Here is a 16,621-nt window from a genome sequence, read left to right as displayed (position 1 = left end):
TCCTGCTCTCCATACCTGGAATCTTTTGATTTCCAGTCACCCTGAGATCATCATGGATTGGGGGAGGTAGGGCTGTATAAATTCCATCTTCCCTCTCACATACATGCACAATAGCACATTTATTCTCTCACACACACTCTCTCTCACATACACAGGCTCTTTCTCCCTCACAGATACATTATATATGTGTGTGTGTGTACCTGTGAGAGCCTACGTTCACAAACACACACACAAGCACACAGGCTCTCAGAGACATTCACAGGCACATAGGCTCTCACACACACACATGTGCTCACACAGACACAAAAATACACACATATGTGCTCATACTGTCACACAGACACATACACACATGCTTTCACAGACACATACAGGCTCTCACTCACACATACATACAAGCTCACACATATACATACAGGGCCTCCTGTTATCATTGGGCCATGGTGGGATGAGCTCCACCTCAGCCCCATGGACATCCAGTTGTCATCGGACCGTGGTAGGATGTGCACCACGCCAACAGCCTTTCTGCTTGTGGGGGAAGAGCAGAAGTTGCAAGTGAGCACGCGTGCACACAAATAAAAACACGGGTCTCTCCTTCAGCCTCTCTCCTTCTTTAGCCACCAGTGAGTTAAGATCCACCCATGGCCTTTCCTGCTACTGCCGGCCTGCCACCCCCCGGGTGTGCCGCCCCATGCAAATGCATGGTATGCACACCCAGTCGCACCAGGCCTGGTTTTACATGTACCACACTGATACCTTTCAAGGTTCTGAGTGGTATCAGCACAGCAGCTTCCTGATTAGGAGTCATAATAACATGCATGATGACGAAGGAGGAGTGTGCTTCAGACGGCTTACCCCTCCTTTCAGAACTGTAGTATAAGTTATAGCTACCTAAGGCAGTAGAACTGGAGCAGCTGTGGGAATAGCGGTCACTCTTTTCCCTATGCCACTATCCTTCTACCTATCAACAGGGTCCAGATTTTATCACATTTTTCTTCTAGCAATTTTGTCAAAAGACCAAAGACATTTTTTGCTTTTTTTTTTTTCATTTTAGTTTATGTGACTTTCAAATACATGAAAAACCCTCCCTTATCCTGATCTTTCCCTGCAATTGCCAATTTTAAAACGCACTGTCCCAGTGAAGCTTGTGCCGGCAGCCGGCTGGCGCGCACAACTTATTTCTGCCGAGGAGCAGGTAAGTTTTGAAACAAAAAAAAAAGGTTAATTTGGGTGGTTTTAGGGGTGGGGATGGAGAGGGGAAAAGGGAGCATACTGGGAGGAAACTGGGCAAAGACCCAATCGCGTCACAACGTGTGTTTTAAAAAAAATTCCTCCCCCTGCGTGCACGAGCAGGCACCCATGAGCACATGCGCCCGCTGACACAAAATCGGGGGCGCATGTGTGCACGGGTATCAGATTTTATAACATGCATGTGGCGACAGACAAGGAGAATCAGTAGACAAGGAGAATCAGTAGACAGGCTGGAGTTCAGGGCAGGCAGCAGAAAAGGATGGTCAGAGTCCTGAGCCATGGTCAGAATCCAGGAAGTCAAACCAAGGGAGAGTGAGAGAAGATAAGACAGAACAATACAAAACTGGGAAAGGCGCAGACAAGAACAGCACAGGGCAAGGCAAGGCAAGGACTCAGGGATAAGGCAAGAGACAAAGGTAGGACTGTAATGCAGGAGCACCAGAACACAGAACAGACAGGAACACAGGAACAAGGCAACACGCACTGACAAACAAGGAACATTAGGTGGCGAGGTACTACTGTGGGGTCTGGGCTTAAGCAGGGCAGGTGGGTGACATTATCAGGAGGTGCCATTCAGGATCTGCCAACCACCGCATTCTTATTATGTGCGTGCATACATGAGCATGCCTACAGGGAGGCCGGGTGCAGCAGCATGGCAGTTGGATCTGGTAGCATTCCTGAAGCATGAGACCAAGTGATTGCCGCAAATCCTAACACTATCCCCTCTCCAAAGCCCCCCTCCCAGTCTTCTGGGCAAGGCTTCCCAGGGAATTTCTTGTGAAATTCTGCCACAAGTTGAGCATCTTGTAGGTTAGAGGCCAGCTCCCATACGTTTCCCTCAGGCCCATAGTTTTTCCATGAAATGAGGTATTGCACTTGGACTCAAACCTTTCAAGAATAAAGGATTTCTTCTACCTCAAACTGGGTATCCTCCTCGATGGCAACTTCAGGGGTCTGGAGAGGTGGTCTGCTTGGCCATGAAAGAATCTTGGGCTTTAATAAGGAAATGTGGAACATGTCGTGGAACCATAGTGATACTGGCAATTTGAGTTTGTATGCCATGGGACCAAGGTGACACTCAGTGGGAAAAGATCCCATAAAATGTGGTTCAAACTTTATGGATGGTATCTTCAGCCATAGGTTCCAGGTGCTAAGCCAGACTAGAGTTCTTGGGCAGAGAGGTGGTGCTGGGCAACGTTTCCTATCTGCTTGTACCTTGGAGTGTTTCGCCACTTGATTCAGGAGAGTGCAGTTCCCTCTCCATAACTCCAGGAGTTCTTGCCCTGTCAAGTTAACTGCCGGGCAATTGTCTAAGATAGGAACAGGTTTAGGTAAGCGAGGATGGCATCCAAGGACAATGTAAAAAGGTGAAGATCCCATAAAATAGTTCACATGTTTATTATGGGCAAATTCAGCCCAGGGAAGGAGAGAGGCCCAGTTATCTTGACATTGGTTTACATAAGAATACAGAAAAGCCTTGAAACTTTGATTCACCCGCTTGGTTTGTCCATTGCTTTGGGGGTGGTAAGCCGAGGCGAAGTTCAACAAAATTCCCAGCTTTTTACACAAGCCTTTCCAGTAACAAGCTGTGAAGTGAACTCCGCAGTCCAAAATAATATGAAGCAGCAGGCCATGCAAGTGGAAAATGTGTCAAAGTTTAGCCAATTCAGGCACTGATGGAAGGCCTGGAAGGGGTATGAGATGCACCATTTAAAAAAATCTTTTCACTATCACCCATATGGTGATGTTGCTGCCAGAGAGAGGAAGGTCAGTGATGAAGTCAGTGGCCAGGTGGGTCCAGGGTTCCTTTGGTATTGAAAGAATGGGAGAGAGCATCAACCCATTGATTCTTCTCTGTGGGTCAATACTGCAACTCAAAATCAAATCAGTTAAGAAAACAATGACCAGTGGGCTTGCCTAGGTTTTAGTCTTTGAGCCTGTGCCAGATGTTCAAGATTTTTATGATTCATATAGATGTTTACAGGGTGCTTGGCTCCTTCCAGCAGCTGTCGCTATTCTTCCAAGGCCAGTTTAACTTCTAGTAACTTGTGATCTCCAATGGTGTAGTTTCCACTGGGGAAACATTTTTGAGAAGTAGGAGCAGGTCACGAGTGTACTGTTATGATTATGTGGTAGGAGGACAGCACCTACCCTGAGGGTAGATGCATCTACCTCCAAGATGAATGGCTTGGACAGATCAAGATGATGAAGGCACCAGTCAAGAGTGAATTCTTTTTGAGACATTCAAAGGCCTGGACAACTTCCTGAGTCTAGTTCTTGATATCGGAACCCCTTTTGGTCAGGGCTGTAAGCGGGGCCACTATGGAGGACTAACCATGGATAAATTGTCTATAGTAATTGGTGAACTCCAGAAGCACTGTATTGTTTTAAGGCTCACTGACTTGAGCCACGCCAGTATAGCCTTTAATTTATCTGAGTCCATTCATAGACCTTGTCGAGAAATAATATAACCCAGAAAGGGAAGCTCTTCTTGTTTGAATGTACACGTCTCTAATTTGGCATAGAAACGGTTCTCAGGCAAACTCTGGAGGACATGTTTCACATGGTGGCTATGTTCAATCATGATCTTGGAGAAGATTAAGATGTCATCCAGGTAGACTACACATGGGAATAGAAAAGGTCTTGGAAGATCTCATTGGCCATAAATTGGAAGACTGCAGGGTCATTGCACAGCCCAAATATTATCAATAAGTATTTATAGTGACCATAACAAATGTTAAAAGCAGTCTTTCACTCATCACCTTCACAAATTCTGATCAGGTTATAAGCCCCCGAAGGCCCAGCTTGGTAAGGAATTGGGTGCCCCAAAAGTGGTTAAAGAGCTTGGAGATCAGAGGAAGGGGATAGCGGTTTTTCTTAGTGATACAATTAAGACCATGATAGTCAATGCAGGGATGAAACGACCCATCCTTTTTCCCCATGAAGAAGATCTAGCTCTGGCAGTTGAGAAGGTGGGGCAAATGAAGCCCCTATCCAAATTCTCTTTAATGTACTTGGCCATGGCCTCAGTCTCGGGAGCGGAGAGTGGGTATACTCAGCCTCAAGGTGGGATCTTGATGTGAATTAGATCTATGGCACAATCATAGGAATGATGGAGCAGCAAGGTCTCCTCCTGAGTAGTCTGAATATTGTGGTGGTAAACTGGGATTTTTAAGTGACAGCCACCTGAGCAAGGTGGTTTGCCTGTCAAACCTGAGATAGGCATTGTGTCTGACAGGCAGCACCCATCTAACAATCTCCAGGGTATTTCAGTCAGTATGGGGCTGGTGCTGTATCATCCAAAGGAGGCCCAAGATGACATAGTTTATAGTCCCCGGCAGAAGGTATAGATTTTTCTGCTCCCGGTGGAGAGGCTAGCTTGAATCTATAATGGCCCAGTAGACAGGATGACATGACTAGACAGGAGTTCTCCCAATGCAGATGAGATGGTGAGCGCTGTTTACAATGGCTCCATATGGATCACATATTGACTCACTAGGTCCTCTATAATGAAGATTCCAGCTGCGCCTGTATCCAGAAAGGCTTGCACATGGATGCGGATCCCTTCACAGAAGAGGCAAACTGGAACTAGAATTTGGGGAGAGGAACTGAGTTGACCTAGGGTTGCCTCTCCTACCATCCCTAGGTCCTGGTGTTTAATTGCCCCTGGCCCACACAATAGAGGCAAAGATTATTGCACCTCCTACTCTTTTTCTCTTCTGATGACAGGCTGCAGCAGTCTACCTGCATAGGCTCCTCCAATGGGGCAGTTGCCCCCTCAACTCTGAAGGAACTTGGTGAGGAAGGTGGGCTGGAGTTCCTGCAGATCAGCCAATTAGCTAGTGCCTCTCTCTAGCCTGTTCTCAGAACTGGAAATCTAACCTGATGGCCAGACTGATGAAGTCCTCCAAGGTGGCTGATAGATCCCAGCTTGCAAGTTCATCCTTATTGGATTCTGACAAGACTTAGCGGAAGATTGCAGTCAGACTATCCTCCTTCTATTGGAGCTCCACAGCCAATGTCAGAAAGTGGACCACATTGTCCACCACTGAGGTGAAGCCATGATGGATCTGGAGAAGTTCTGTTGCAGTGGATATGGTTCAAACAGGCACATCAAATGTGAGACGAAACTCCTGAAGGAAATGGTCCAAGTTAGATAGGAGAGTATCATCCCTTTCCCAGAGGGGGGAGGCCCAAGCCAATGCCACCCCCCCCAACTGAGACAAGATATATGTCACATTGGTTTTGTCTGTAGGGAAGAGGACTACCTGAAAGTCAAAGTGCATGCTGAAATGATAGAGGAAACCCCTGCACTCCAAGGACTTGCCATGAAACCAAAGTGGAGGCAGCAGCTGTGGCACAAGCCTAGGAGCTGGAGTTGGAATCTGCTTTGGCTGGACTATAGGAGGGACAGCAGTCAGAAGTATCACTGGTAGAGAGTCTATGCGAGCAGCAAGTCTCTCCAAAACCCCAGTGACCTGATCCAGGATACCCTGCTGCTGCTGACTCCAATGAGCCTTGCCTGGAATGGTTTGTAGGGCGGCCAGGTCCACTGTGTCCATGGCCTCAGCAAACTGAAATGCAAGCACAGGAATAGGTGTTGGTGAACCCGTTGTGCTAAGGGGTAATTGGCACAGCCTAGTGGACATGCCCTGTAGCAGGACAGACTGGAGCTTTGCCTATACCAGCCACCTTCCCCACAGGCTGAGTGCTTGGGTTCTGGTAGCCAGCAAGTCTTGGGTGGGTCCCTAGAACAGTGGCTAGAACAAGAGTCCAAATGCCAGCAGGCAGCAGACAAGGATAATCAGTAGACAGGCCAGAGGTTGGGGTAAGTAGCAGACAAAGAGAATCAGTAAACAGGCCGGAGGTCAGGGTAGATAGCAGACAAGGATGGTCAGAATCCAGAGCCAAGGTCAGAATCCAAGAAGTCAAGTTGAGGGAGGATGAGATGAGACGAGACAGAACAATACAAGACTGAGGAAAGGCAGAGATAGGAACAGGACCAGGCAAGGCTAGGACAAGGCAAGGCAAGCACTCAGGAACAAGGCAAGAGACAAAGGCAGGACTGAAATGCAAGAACACCAGAACACAGAATGGACAGGAACACAGGAACAAGCAACATGCACAGATGAGCAAGGCACATCAGGAGACCTATTGCTGAGGCAAGGAACTACTGCGGAGCCTGGGCTTAAGTAGGACAGGGGAGTAACATATTCAGGAGGCACCATTCAGGTTCTTCCCACCACTGTGTGCATATTATGAGCACGCATGTGTGTGCGTGCACCTACAGGGAGGCCAGGTGTGGCAGCATGGCAGCTAGATCTGGTGGCGTTTCTGCTGCGTGAGAGCAAGTGAGTGCTGCGAATCCTAACAGTCCCCATATGATGAAGACTGTTGACCATTTTAGTAGCTGCCCTCTGGACTGATTCCATCCTGTTTATATCCTTTTGAAGATGCGGTCTTCAGAATTGTACACAGTAAATGAGAGCCCAACAGAAACTTACACAGAGGCATTATTGCCTTCTTTTTCCTGCTGGCTATTCCTCTCCCTATGTAACCAAGCTTCTGGCTTTTGCCATTGCATTGACTACCTGTTTGCCCACCTTAAGATCATTAGATACAGTCCATATCCCACTTTTATGCGCAAAATGTCATTCTACTGTTCCGTTTCCTTGAGTTTTTGCAACCCACTTGTATAACCCTGCATTTTTTAACCTTAAATTTTAACTGTCAAAATCTAGACCATTCCTAAAGCTTCAGTAGATCCCTTCTCATGTTCTTCACATCCACAAAAAGGCAAACCTTTCCTGTGTTATGGTTTTGATGAATTGGTGAACCCCGGGCCGAGGTGAGAAGTGTCTCCGCCCACAGGGAGGAGCCCCGTGGAGCTACGTCAGTAGGCATGGTCTCAGCGACGTAGGACACCGCTGTGAGAGAGACTTTATTGGGGAGAAAAGATAGTACATAACCCGAGGAGCGGGAAAAGTAATAAACACAGTCTTTGAGCAAATACAGTGGTCAGGATGATGATGTAGATACGAAGATCCTGGTAGTGGCCCACAGCACGGGGTACACCGGGAGTTTCTGCAGGCTGATGTAAATACCTCTGAGTGCAGATCCAATAGTGGCCCGCAGCACGGGGTATGCCGAGGAAGCTGTACTATAGATGCCAAGGAGGCAGAGGTCGGTGATACAGGAACCAGGCCATAGATCTTGTATAGATGATGTAGTATCCTGAGGCACAGGTAGAGTAGCGTAGACAGACTGAAGAACAGTAGTGGCCCGAGGAACGGGGTATGCTGTAGAATCTTCAGTAGAGTAGAAAGAAGTTGGAGAGTGTACTCACACAAGGATGTCCCAGCAGAGATACCCGAGGAGCGGGTCAGGAAGTCCCAGGCAGGAGGGCCCTCTGAGGAGCGAATAGCCAAGACATGGAAGAGCCCCCAAGGAGCGGTTACTCAAGTGTCAAAATGCCAGGAAGAGAATCTGGAACAGAAGATCCAAGTTAGAGCAGATTTAACATGCTAATTCGTCTTAGCAATGGGCCAGTCAGTATGAGTACACTAGCGGTGTTGACGTCATCGGGAGAGGACGCTCACGAAGTTCCCGCCATGACATATACATAAGGAGACCCTGCGTGCGCGTGCATAGGTGATGCCAGAATTGATGTCGATCAGCAGTGCCAGCTCTCCCGGGGACACCGGGGAAGTCAGCGTTGGTTGGCGGAGGCCGCCATTCTCCCAATGATTGACGGTGCAGGGAAAAAAGAGGTGAGCGTGGGAGGTCGCAGCCATCTGCGACCGACGGGCCCTTCAGCAATATCATTGATGAAAATATTGACAAGAGCCAGATGAAGGACCAATCCCTGCAGTACATTATACACAACACTGTACACAAAAATAAAAGTAGAGCTCAGTAGAGCTTGCATACAATGAACCCAACTGGTATGTTCCCTTTCTTCAGAGTAAACTTCATTTATCAGTACTCTTTCTTGCCTCCCACTCAACCAGTTTCTAACCCAGTCATTTTAGGACACACACCTAGGGAGCTCAGTTTGTTTATAAATAACCTATGCAGAACTGGGTGAAAGGCTTTCCTGACATCCAAGTACATCATATCCGGAACTCTCCCCGATCTAACTCTCTGGTCACCCAGTCAAAGAGATTGATTAGATTTATCTGACAATATTGGGAAACCATGCTGCCTCAGATCCACTGGATTCCAGAAACTGCACTATCTGCTGTTTTAGCAGCAATTCCATTAATGTACTCACCACTGAGGTCAGACTAACCGGCCTGTCATTCTCTTTATTTCCACTTTTGTGAAGAGAAACCACATCTGCCTGTCTCCAGTCCTTTGGAGCCCCTCCTAATGCTAAAGAAGCATTGTAAAAGGTCAGACAGCGGAGCTGCCAGAACGTCCCTACATTTCCTTAATACCCCTGGATGTATCCCATCTGGCCCTATTACTTTATCTACTCATAAACAAAATCTTCTGAAAATTGATTGAAGGTTTAGTTTTCTTCCACTTCTGTTTGTGGCAGTTATCTATGATCCTATTCCAAGCCCTTCATCAGTGAGTACTGAACAGAAATATTTGTTAAGCAATCCTGTTTCTCCTCATCAGCCTTTACATAGTTTCCTCTTCGCCTCTTACAATCCAGTTTTTGCACTTCCTCTGCCATTAATATATCTAAAAAGGTCTTCTTGCCCACATTTACCATGTTCACTATTTTTCTTCACTTTCCTGACTACTTTCTGAGCTCTTTTAGCTTCTCCAGATATTTTTGCCTGTCTTCCTCTTTCTGTGATCTCCTGTAGTTTATAAACACTAACCTGTATTCCTTACTTTTTCAGCCACTTCTTTAAAATACCACAATTGCCTCTTTTCCCCCTAATCTTTATTTACTGTCCCACAAAAAGGTCTGTTGTTCTCACAATATCTCCTTTCAGTTTTGCCCACAGCTCTTTTACTCACCTCATTTATCCCATCCTGCTAATGACTTTTTGAGATACTCCCCCATCTTAATACAGTTATTTTTCCTGAAGTTCAGGACCCTCTCCTGTCTGTGTTCTAATATGGAGCCCCGCCATCACTCCACATTTGTAAGTGCCAGGTCCAGTATCGCCCCTTCAAATGTCAGTTTCATTACCAGTTGCCGGAACATTTCATACTGCATACAATCCAATATGTCCCTGCTTCTAGACAACACCACAGCCAGGAGATATCAATCAACATCTGGCAGATTGATATAGCCTAACAAATCTCTTCAATGTAAACGCTATCCATTTCTTCTGCCTGTGAAAGAGATGCATCTATCACATCAGTCATTAACCTACAGTGCCTACTCCTTACCCCAAAGGCTCTGCAATTCTGTTATTTTAATATTATTTTGTATAGTGCCATGCCTCCTTTCATGCTTCCTACCCTGTCCTTCCTGAATAGATTATAGCCTGACATAATTATATCCCAGTCACGGTTCTCCATGTACCACATCCCTGCGACCACCACTACTTCTGAGTCAGCCTCTTCTTTGACTGCCTCTAGATCTGGGACTTTATTTTCAATATGATGAGCACTAGTGTATATAGTTTTTCAGATGTTGCTCTTTTTTCCCCATTTCTCTACAAGTATTTAAAGATTTACTTATTCACGTACTTTTACTTACCTTCTGGTTTTGTCCACTCATCCCCAGTGATCCCAGTTTAAAGCCCCCCTCAGTTGGTCTGCCAATCTGTTCTGGAACATGCCACATATCTTCTTTGACAGATGGACCCTATCTTTGCTCAGCAGTTCCTGAAACATCATCCCATGGTCCAGGAAGCCAAAATGCTCTCGTTGACACCAACTGTGCAATCATTCATCTTCATGTAATCCCCCCACCCCTCCCCCCACTTGGTGAGGTGCACTACAACAAGAGGATTGCACAGTTCCCAGAGCTGTCTGTCACATACTGGATCTCTCTGTCACTCAAATGTACTTCGCCCAGCTCCTGGGATGCCAGGGTTCATCTGACAAGGGAGGGGGGGGGAGGGAGGTAAACCTCCCAGGCCTCTGGAGCAGTAGTGGGTAACTCAGTCTCTGGCACGATCACACACCCCAAAACGTTTTCACTGTCAATATATAGTCACAGGGCAGGAATCTTCTTGATGGAGAGGCACCCTGAAATAAGGTACAAGAATCCAGTGAAGTTGTTCAAATTAATGTGCCCCCCACCCCCACCCCCCAGTCTATGAATTACCCCTATGCTTGGGGTGGGTAGTACCACATGACAAATTATATTTTCTAATATGGTTTATCTTTGGGTTCGTAGATTGAGTGGGGGATGAGATAAGGTCCCAAACACCCCGAAACCTCAATTTTGTGCCCTTCCCAAACAACCTTTCACTTGTGGCACCACATACCACATAAAAATCATCACACCAGAATAATACAGTAATTAAGCCTTTCACTAGTATTGTGTAAGTAGACAGTAAATCCAACCACAACATTAAATGGAAAAAATACAGTAGTGAAGTATAATATAAAGGTTTTCTTGTTTTAAATCAAGCGGTTTTCTTGTTTTAAATCAAGCAATGCAAAATTGACACTGGATATAGCCTGTTAGCCAGGACAACCAAGGTACTCATATGGATAGTAAAAAAAAATAAGGAACGCCAATAGAGCAAGGTGTTAGGATCCTGCCCGCGATAGCCACGGGCAGTCCCCTACCTTCTTTCCAACATGGGAGGCTGTGCTCTTCAGCTGGTGCTCCCCTGCGGTCCTAGTGCCGCCACCAGGAGTCTCTTCATCACGGCTTGGAGCCGCTGCTGCAGCCTGCTTTCCTCTTCACAGCAGGGCTGCCGCCTCTGACATCGCTGTCCTCTTGGACTTCCATGCGGCAAGGACGCCACCGACGTGTCTACTCCTTCCTGCTTCACCAGAGGCGCGGGTGCATGCCTCTTTCGATATTTAAAGGGCCAGCGGCGAGAAAAGCCCCGTGGCCTTCGTCGATAATGTCATCAACCTGTTCCTGCTTTTGCCCTATAAAAGGGCCTTGTTTCTGTTCTTCAGTGCCTCTGGATCCAGTCTTCACAGCGCCTGTGGCTTCTGTGGATCCAGGTCTTCCGTGGTCGTCCTGTGCCTTGATGGATCTTTGTTCCATGTTCTTCATATTCCTGAACTTTGTCTCCTTGATGTTCCTGGTCTCGTCCCTCGTCGGAGCTCCCTCGTCGCCTGTCTCCTATTCCTGATGTTCCAGATGTGCGGTTCTCCTGTTGTCCTGATGTCCAGTTGTCCCGTGTCCTGAGGTGCCATGTTCCATGTTCCTGATGAACGATGTTCCTATCCTGACTCCGTCCGTCTCATCTTCAGCTCTTCGTCCAAGTCCCAGGCCCCACGTCTGTCCACCTCTCCTGGCATGCCACTGTTGTGGTCCGTGACCAGCCTATGGGGGGCTGTTTAGAGCGCCTCGTGGTACAAGGCCTTCTTCTCGTCTGCAGCACAAGCCTCCGGAAGACTTCTGTTTTTAATGCCTTGCTCCTGAGAATCCTGAGTCTTGAATCCTGAGTCTTGAATCCTGACTCGGTCTTCGGAGTCCCTTGTGCCTGCATCCGTCCATGCCTAAGACTCTGCCAGAACCTGCTCTGCTTCAGCATGGTCCGTGACCAGCCACAGGTGGCTGTGTAGGGCGCGCCCCGGTGCAGGCCTTTACTGAATCTTCATCATGTTCCAGTCTCAAGTTCTTCTTTGCCTGGAGTCTGTTTCACGTTCAGCGTGGTCCGCGACCAAACATGGGCGGCTGTGTAGGGTGCGCTGTGATGCAGTTCTCACCCAGCATTTTTGCCTGATTACTGAATCCTTATCTGAGTCTTCTGAGTATCCAAGTCTTCGTCTGTGTCTTCTGAGTATCCAAGTCTACATCTGAATTCTCCAAGTATCCTGAGTCTTCATCTGAGTCTTCGTGTTCCTGTCCTCAGCCTCCATCTGGCCTCACGCACTTGTCGTTCCCAAGCGGCGGGTCCGGAAGTGCTATCGAGTTGCCGGAGGGCTACTCTCGAGACCAGCATTGCATTGCTGGGTCTCATTGGTGCATGTAGGTCCAGTGGAGGTCTGAGTCTGCCTTGTTCCTGTTCTGGATAATCCTCACCTTGTCTCCAGTCCAGCCTTGCTTCTGCTCCACCCGTGCTTGTACCTGCTCACCTCTCGCGATGTATCTTGGGGCTCCTCCCTGAGCCGCACCATGACCCTCCCTTGAGACAGAACCACGCCTCCGTGCTCCTAACAGGGCCTGAGGGTGTGCTCTGTAACAGGATCCGAAGGCCATCAGCTCGGTGAGCTGTGCCTGTGATGGGCTCCAGTTACTGGACATTTTTGTTAGCCTTGAATTGCCCAGAATTTTTGCTTCAGTTCCTGGACACTTTTTAACTTGTTCTTTGCACACTCTAATAACCTGTTCCTAGCCCAGAATTTTGTTCCAAGTTTCCTGGACATTTAATACCTTGTTTTAGCCAATTTTTTTTTGTTGCTTGTCTCTCCTCTTCAGCTATCTGGATCCCACGACCTGCAGGAAGCGCCTGCATCCAGATCACCTCTGTGTCCAATCCGTCCTGGAACCCTCTCGACCTGCAAGATGTGCCTGCTACTGTTCCAGAGACCATCTCCGTTCTTTACACTGTGATGTTGGCTCATCTCTATTGCGCCGGAGGTGGACCCTTGGGCCGAGGTGGAGTTGACACTAGCCATAGGAGGGATCCTACGGGTTCCCACCATTGGCAGGCAGAGAGGGCTGACGGATGGAGGCCGGCTGGCGCTTCACCAATACCAGCCCTCTTTCCCCACAGGTTGAGCCTTTGGGTGCCGGGGCTGGCTGGACTTAGGTGGCCTCCGTCAGTGGTCGTCGATTGATGGATCGAGGTCAGCCAGAGGCAGCAACTAGTGTAGGTATCAGTCTGTACTGGACGAGGTGGAGTCCCGGAGACCCGGGCGCCAATAGGAACTCAGTCTGACAGAGGGCGCTCAAGCAAGAGCCGGCCAAAGCCTGAATGAACCGTGTCAAGGAAAAGGCTGAAGAGGCATCTTTAAGCAAGCTGGATTCAGGGCTGGTGGCAGTCTAGAAGCAGTGGCAAGCAAGGCTCAGGTCTGGACGAGCAGAGAGTCAAAGGATGGTCAGATGAAGCAGAAGTCCAGGGCTAGAGAGAAGTAATGGCATGGTCAGGCGATGCAGAGGTCCGGGGCTGAAGAGAGGCAACGGAGTAGTCAGGCAATGCAGAGGTCCGGGGTTGAAGAGAGGCAATGGAGTAATCAGGCAATGCAGAGGTCTGGGGCTGGAGAGAGGCAACGGAGTAGTCAGGCAATGCAGAGGTCCGGGGTTGAAGAGAGGCAACGGAGTAATCAGGCAATGCAGAGGTCTGGGGTTGGAGAGAGGCAACGGAGTAGTCAGGCAATGCAGAGGTCCGGGGTTGAAGAGAGGCAATGGAGTAGTCAGGCAATGCAGAGGTCCGGGGCTGGAGAGAGGCAACAGAGTAGTCAGGCAATGCAGAGGTCAATCCAGGTTAGCAATCCGAAGGAGAGACGAAGGAACAGGAACTCAGGAACAAGGAAACAGAAACGAAGGCAATCAGGATCAGGAATCAGGAACAGAAGAAGCAACGAGCACTCGACTAGCAAGGGGACCTGTTGCAAAGGCAATTTGAGAGAGCGGAGCCCCGGCTTATATACTGGAGCACTGCTGACATCATCATCCAGGGCCACGGCCAGGTTCCCGCCGTGGGCCCTATGAAAGGATCAGCTGTGTGCGCACACGCACCTAGGGAGGGGCATGGAGCTGATCAGGACGGCGTCTCTCTGTGGGCCATGCGGAGATGCCCGACACGGAACATCAGGAACTGCAGCAGAGCCAGAGGCCCAGGGGCAGCCCAAGGATGGAGCCGGCAACCCATGGCCGCCAGAGACGAGGAACCAGGTGCTGGATCACTTTGAAAGAGGTGAGGGGGCTGAGCTGCGAGTCTGCCGCAGCCGGCACGCGTAACAATCTCCCTGGGTTCTCTACGACCTGCAGGAGGTGCCTGTACCCAGGTCCCACATCCAGCATCAAGTTCATCTTCTATGCCAAAAATCTTCAAGCATCAGGAAGTATGTCCCATTAACGTGTACTCCATGTCAACACTCCTGGTCTTTGGGTTTGAACGACCTGCAGGAGGCGCCTGCACCCTAGACCTGTCTTCGTCTCGTCGCTTCCAACTCAGCTCCTGCTTGCACTGTCCTGTTAATTGCCCTGGGGCCATCTTCAGCTTAAACTTCTCTCCACTTCCGCAAGTGGTGACTCCAGCATTGGATTCCACATTAGTTCTTCGCAGACGTCACCTTCCTGTGTTTCACCTTCCTGACTTCAACACAGCGAGTCACCTCGAATCCACAGCTTCAATCCAGCCCTTGCACTGTGCAAGTGGGACTCTACCCTGTATCATCATTGCGAGCCATCCTGCATCCAGAGAACTTGCCATCATTAATCCTCCAGAGTCCTTCACGCAGTGTTCCGAGCATTTGGAATCAGGATTTAGGAGATCCTGATTCCCTGTCTTCTGCACTTCTGTACTGTCTCACTGCCAGGCTAAGGACTGCAACTACCATCTTCCACCTTGTCCAGTATGCCTGCACTGCCATGCTGTTGATCTTCCTGAAGGGACCCTGTCTTCCTTGAGATCATGTGGTGATTCAACTTTACTATCCTTGGATCCATGAGAACACATGCGGTTATCTTCAGTTCATCACCCCAGAGAGCTTTCCGAATGGCCCTACAAGATCACTCCTGTGTCTTCCACCAGTGAGCTGCTTCTTTAGGGATGTTCACGATCAGCTACATTTCAACCATCTATCTGTGGGGGTTCGCTTACATACTCATTGGAATCTTCTGGTGTCTTCGAGCCCTATCGCCTGAAGCTTCATCTATCCTGAGTGGCTCCTTGACTCTATCCTGAGAGATACTTCATCTTCACTGTCATCTGGGTAATCCCCTTCAACAAATCAGTACCTTGCATAAAGTACCACAGCAACGTCTACTGCCTGTCAAGCCCCTCTTGACAACAACTTTACCACTATGTGAGAGCCCGTAGCAACATATGGATTTTTCCAAGATGCAATTCTCTCCTTTACCAAGTTGTAAAGACATCTCTCATCTGGCGTTGCAAAGCTTGGAAGCAGCAATCCTGAGCTTCTTCGTACTTGCCTTCTTCAGTTAAGAACCATCTTTGTGATATTAAATTGCCTCCAGGATCAACTCTCTACTTGCTAAGCAATGTCCATTGGACTTCCTAGTCCCATCCGGGTCCTCCTGGTACCACTGCCTATCCAAGAGCAAGTGGTGCTTGGAAGTTCGGGAGGGTAAGGGATTTGTTTTAAAGGGTCGGGGTTGGTTTAGGGGTTATTTTGGTGTGCCGGTTTTCCCGTCCTCCCCCCAAATACCTCCTGTACCCGATTAACGATTTTTCACGATAAATTGGGAGAATTTGTATTGTATCGCGCACTCTAACGATTTTTGATGATTTAAAAAATATCGGGCGATTTTTTAAATCGTCAAAAAACGATTCACATCCCTAATTTTTACTGGAGTGGTTTACAGGCCTCCAACTCAAACGGAAGAACTAAAAAGAGATCTGGTTGAAGACATCCAAAAGCTGAGAAAGAAAGGAGAAGTGTTGATTGTTGGAGATTTTAATCTGCCGGACGTAGACTAGAGAATCCCTTCTACAGAATCTTAACAGAAGTAGAGAGAGAGTGGATGCCCTGCAAGGGTCTCTGCTCAAACAAATGGTAATGGAACCCACAAGGGAGGGAGTTATACTTGACTTAGTGCTCACTAAAGGGGATAATGTCTCTAATGTCTGGGTGGGGGCCCACCTCAGCACCAGTGATCATCGAATGGTATGGTTTGATATCGCAAATAGGATACGGAGAAGTCACACTAAGACCCGAGTTTTGAACTTCATAAATACGGACTTTGTTGAAATGGAGAAGTACCTGGAGGTAGACAGAAGACTGGGAGAAAATGAGAGAGGTCGAACAACAGTGAGGCAAACTAAAAGGAGCAATTATAAAGGCAACTAACCTATATGTTAGAAAAGTAAAGGAAAGCAAGAGAAATAAGAAACCTATCTGGTTCTCAAAAGAGGTGGCTGATAAAATAAAAGCAAAAAGAACAGTATTCAAGAAATATAAAGGATCCCAAAAAGAGAAACACAAGAAGAATATCTGGTGAAACTGAGGGAGACAAAGAAAGTAATCAAGAAAGTAAAAAATCAGGAGGAAGAAAAGATTGCCATAGAGGTAAAGAGAGGGGACAAAACATTTTTCAGATACATCAGAGAAAGGAGAAAGGTCTGAAGTGGTATAG

The sequence above is a fragment of the Rhinatrema bivittatum genome, chromosome 7 (genome assembly GCF_901001135.1).
Source record: "Rhinatrema bivittatum chromosome 7, aRhiBiv1.1, whole genome shotgun sequence".
Lineage (NCBI taxonomy): Eukaryota > Metazoa > Chordata > Amphibia > Gymnophiona > Rhinatrematidae > Rhinatrema > Rhinatrema bivittatum.
This window is presented reverse-complemented; position numbering follows the sequence as displayed.